The sequence below is a fragment of the Nomascus leucogenys genome, chromosome 9, assembly GCF_006542625.1.
Source record: "Nomascus leucogenys isolate Asia chromosome 9, Asia_NLE_v1, whole genome shotgun sequence".
Classification (NCBI taxonomy): Eukaryota; Metazoa; Chordata; class Mammalia; order Primates; family Hylobatidae; genus Nomascus; species Nomascus leucogenys.
In genome coordinates this window covers 55,816,431-55,821,490 of record NC_044389.1, presented here as the reverse complement: position 1 = coordinate 55,821,490, position 5,060 = coordinate 55,816,431, and the positions used below count along the sequence as shown (strand labels likewise).

General features: G+C 40.0%; 1 non-coding gene across 1 annotated transcript; it reads right to left on the bottom strand.

Annotated features, from left to right (window-relative positions):
• Window positions 1-2,944: 2,944 nt before the first annotated feature.
• LOC115836826 lies at window positions 2,945-3,070 on the bottom strand. Its single transcript, XR_004031834.1, has one exon. It is a non-coding gene; the product is annotated as a U6atac minor spliceosomal RNA (small nuclear RNA).
• Window positions 3,071-5,060: the final 1,990 nt, after the last annotated feature.

Sequence of the window (5,060 nt, the reverse complement as noted above, 5' to 3'; positions counted from 1 at the left end):
CCTTCAACTCTCTCAGGAGTTCCTGCCCCAGAACATGGGGCACTGGTACAGCTGCAAAAACTACAACTAGATAACTAGTTGTGGTTCAGGCATCATGACTTAAAGTTAAGTTAGGGAAATAGTCCGGGCTACTGTATCCTTGCAGCTAGCAATTTTTTTTATTATACTTTAAGTTCCAGGGTACATGTGTACAACGTGCAGGTTTGTTACATATGTATACATGTGCCATGTTGGTGTGCTGCACCCATTAACTCGTCATTTACATTAGGTATATCTCCCAATGCTATCCCCTCCCCCATACCCCCACCCCATGACAGGCCGCAGTGTGTGATGTTCCCCTTCCTGTGTCCAAGTGTCCTCATTGTTCAATTCCCACCTATGAGTGAGAACATGCAGTGTTTGGTTTTTTGTGCCACATTTTCTTAATCCAGTCTATCATTGATGGACATTTGGGTTGGTTCCAAGTCTTTGCTGTTGTGAATAGTGCCACAATAAACATACATGTGTATGTGTCTTTATAGCAGCATGATTTATAATCCTTTGGGTATATACCCAGTAATGGGATTGCTGGGTCAAATGGTATTTCTAGTTCTAGATCCTTGAGGAATCACCACACTGTCTTCCACAATGGTTGAACTAGTTTACAGTCCCACCAGCAGTGTAAAAGTGTTCCTATTTCTCCACATCCTCTCCAGCACCTGTTGTTTCCTGACTTTTTAATGATTGCCATTCTAACTGGTGTGAGATGGTATCTCATTGTGGTTTTGATTTGTATTTCTCTGATGGCCAGTGATGATGAACATTTTTTCACGTGTCTGTTGCCTGCATAAATGTCTTCTTTTAAGAAGTGTCTGTTCATATCTTTTGCCCACTTTTTGATGGGGTTGTTTGTTTTTTTCTTGTAAATTTGAGTTCTTTGTAGATTCTGGATATTAGCCCTTTGTCAGATGAGTAGATTGCAAAACTTTTTTCCCATTCTGTAGGTTGCCTGTTCACTCTGATGGTAGTTTCTTTTGCTGTGCAGAAGCTCTTGAGTTTAATTAGATCCCATTTGTCAATTTTGGCTTTTGTTGCCATTGCTTTTGGTGTTTTAGACATGAAGTCCTTGCACATGCCTATGTCCTGAATGGTATTGCCTAGGTTTTCTTCTAGGGTTTTTATGGTTTTAGGTCTAACATTTAAGTCTTTTTATTTTATTTTATTTTATTTTATTTTATTTTATTATTATACTTTAGGTTTTAGGGTACATGTGCACAATGTGCAGGTTTGTTACATATGTATCCATGTGCCATGTTGGTTTGCTGAACCCATTAACTCGTCATTTAGCATTAGGTATATCTCCTAATGCTGTCCCTCCCCCCTCCCCCTACCCCACAACAGTCCCCGGAGTGTGATGTTCCCCTTCCTGTGTCCATGAGTTCTCATTGTTCAATTCCCACCTATGAGTGAGAACATGTGGTGTTTGGTTTTTTGTCCTTGTGATAGTTTACTGAGAATGATGTTTTCCAGTTTCATCCATGTCCCTACAAAGGACATGAACTCATCATTTTTTATGGCTGCATAGTATTCCATGGTGTATATGTGCCACATTTTCTTAATCCAGTCTGTCGTTGTTGGACATTTGGGTTGGTTCCAAGTCTTCCAAGTTGGATTATAAATCATGCTGCTATAAAGACACATACACATGTGTGTTTATTGTGGCACCATTCACAAGTCACAAAATGATTTATACTATTTCTCTTTCTGTCTGGATATCCTAAACCTCAAAACCACTTTCTCCTGGACCCACTTTTCTTGTTACCATCTTGTGACTAGTTAGGCTGCCATGATGGATTGTCCCTTAACTTAGTTTCAAATGTACTGGACACTCTGTTAGATACCTCTGGGCACACCCCAAGTAGGAGCCCCCAAATATAGCTTGATGACTCTACCTCTTAACTTGGAGGTAGAAGGCTGTGACAATCAGTAAGAGACACAGTAAAAGAAAGTTGGGCATTTGTTCCAACACAAGTTTTTTTCCACTATTGTGAATAGTGCCACAATAAACATCCGTGTGCATGTGTCTTTATAGCAGCATGACTTATAGTCCTTTGGGTATATACCCAGTAATGGGATGGCTGGGTCAAATGGTATTTCTAGTTCTAGATCCCTGAGGAATCGCCACACTGACTTCCACAATGGTTGAACTAGTTTACAGTCCCACCAACAGTGTAAAAGTGTTCCTATTTCTCCACATCCTCTCCAGCACCTGTTGTTTCCTGACTTTTTAATGATGGCCATTCATTCTAACTGGTGTGAGATGGTATCTCATTGTGGTTTTGATTTGCATTTCTCTGATGGCCAGTGATGATGAGCATTTTTTCATGTGTTTTTTGGCTGCATAAATGTCTTCTTTTGGGAAGTGTCTGTTCATGTCCTTTGCCCACTTTTTGATGGGGTCGTTTGTTTTTTTCTTGTAAATTTGTTTGAGTTCATTGTAGATTCTGGATATTAGCCCTTTGTCAGATGAGTAGGTTGCAAAAATTTTCTCCCATTCTGTAGGTTGTCTGTTCACTCTGATGGTAGTTTCTTTTGCTGTGCAGAAGCTCTTTAGCTTAATTAGATCCCATTTGTCAATTTTGGCTTTTGTTGCCATTACTTTTGGTGTTTTAGACATGAAGTCCTTGCCCACGCCTGTGTCCTGAATGGTATTGCCTAGGTTTTCTTCTAGGGCTTTTATGGTTTTAGGTCTAACATGTAAGTCTTTAATCCATCTTGAATTCATTTTTGTATAAGGTGTAAGGAAGGGATCCATTTTCAGCTTTCTACATATGGCTAGCCAGTTTTCCCAGCACCATTTATTAAATAGGGAATCCTTTTCCCATTTCTTGTTTTTGTCAGGTTTGTCAAAGATCAGATGGTTGTAGATGTGTGGTATTATTTCTGAGGGCTCTGTTCTGTTCCATAAAAACGATGGTTAGATGCTACGAAGTAGGTGGCAATGCCTTAACCGTATGCGTGTTGTGAGGCCCGAGGGCCTCTTCCATCCTTGTCAAGGGGAGTGCTAATCTTCTCTCTTTTTGTAAAACACTTGCTAGTAATTTTAAAAGAGCCTCAGCTGTTCCTTTTGCCGCCCAGATAATCTGCACTAGTCCTGTGTGCAGCCAGAGGCTGGCTAATGTTCCCTTTGCTGTCAATGCTCACCTGCAACACTTGATGAGCAACATCTGGTGTGTCTTGTGTCTTCTTCCATGCTTCCTTTCTCTACTGCCTTATATAACATTTGTATAATTTTGTGAAATAATTAGAAGTCTCTTTGGCCTCTCTTGTTAGGTAATCCAATGCTTGGTATAAAATTTCTCAGTATTTAGTCTTGCTTTAAGGTCACCAATCCACTGTGCATCAAGGCAAATGCATTTTCAGCATTTAACCTACATATCACCTTGAAGATAGAGGCAGTAAATTTCCATAACCCTTTTCTGTTTTATACTTTCTGATACATTTTATTCTTGCTCCACATTCTTACTCTCCACATTCTGCAGTTCAAATTTCTCCCACTTGGGAACCAGTTTGCGCTCCTAACAAAAGTCTTCAGTTTTTTCTACCTAGTATTATTCAACGTAGGCAACAATGCCTTTTCCCTTGATCATCACAGGGCATCACATTGGTTCTGATGCAGCCATTGCATGTGGTCAAATTTTGCCCTACCAGCTCTCGTCTTCTCTTTATAGAAGTGATCCAGACTTAAAGCAATTATTGGACAAATAATTTTTCCAATAATAAGGCTCTACATGCCAATGTCTGTATATTGTAGGGAAGCACAATAAAGGAACTGACCTGTTGTGTTTGAAGAAGGCATGGTTCCAGTCTTCTTAACTGGCTGCAATGAGAAGATCACAAAATGATTTATACTATTTCTCTTTCTGTCTGGATATCCTAAACCTCAAAACCACTTTCTCTTGGACCCACTTTTCTTGTTACCATCTTGTGACTAGTTAGGCTTCCATGATGGACTGTCCCTTAACTTAGTTTCAAATGTACTGGACACTCTGTTAGATACCTCTGGGCACACCCCAAGTAGGAGCCCCCACATATAGCTTGATGACTCTACCTCTTAACTTGGAGGTAGAAGGCTGTGACAATCAGTAAGAGACACAGTAAAAGAAAGTTGGGCATTTGTTCCAACACAAGTTTTTTTCCACTAGAAAACTTTAGGCCTCTGCTGTTAATTGATGGGGGAAAGCCCTACACTCTTTCTCAGCTGGAAAAACACAAAACAGAGCTGCAAAGAAAGTCCATTCAGTTCTTACTTCTGGTTTGAGCTATAATTTAACTCATAATATCCATAACAGGGTGAGAATTTAGGAAGGGCTTCCTTTACTCCCCATCTTATTCTCCACTCACGTGGGTGGGCTTTCATTTATAAACTCTCATGGGGCCTACATGGCCATCCCCTTCATCACAGAGCACCTCTTCTGGACTCTCCTCCTTGAGCCCTCCCACCATCCCTTGGTCTTCTTAACTCCTCTTTTTCTCATCCTAATCCCAGTCTACTTTGTTGCAGGGGTCTCTGGAATAATTGTCCTTTTCTGTTCCCCAAGAATTCTGCTATTGGATAGGTCCAGAAGATAGGAAAGGAGGATAAAAGTGGTACTCTGAACTGAGAGTAGAAAAATCTTTTAAAAAGCTCAGGTATTATAAAGGTTTATCTCCTGCTAACACATTCCTCTTCTTTGGTATCTCATTATGTTCAAAGACTGTCTTCTACTCATAATAGAAATCCTCTTTCTGTCACCTTAGATGTGGAAGGTAGGAATGAAAGAGGAAGAAAAACTCATCTCACCCATGTTAAAAAAAAATCAAGTGGTGAATGTTAACTCTGTCAATTTCCTGACACCAATTTACAAACTTTATTCCTATCCACTGTCTTTCCCGACTGTTTCTCTCCTGGCACTATTCTATTGTCCAGTATGCTTCTCCTCCATCACTCAACACTCTTGAAATCTATATATGTCCAGTATTCCATGTCATTCTATCTCTCTTCTCTCATCTTTCTTCTAGTCCCAATTTAAGACAATTTA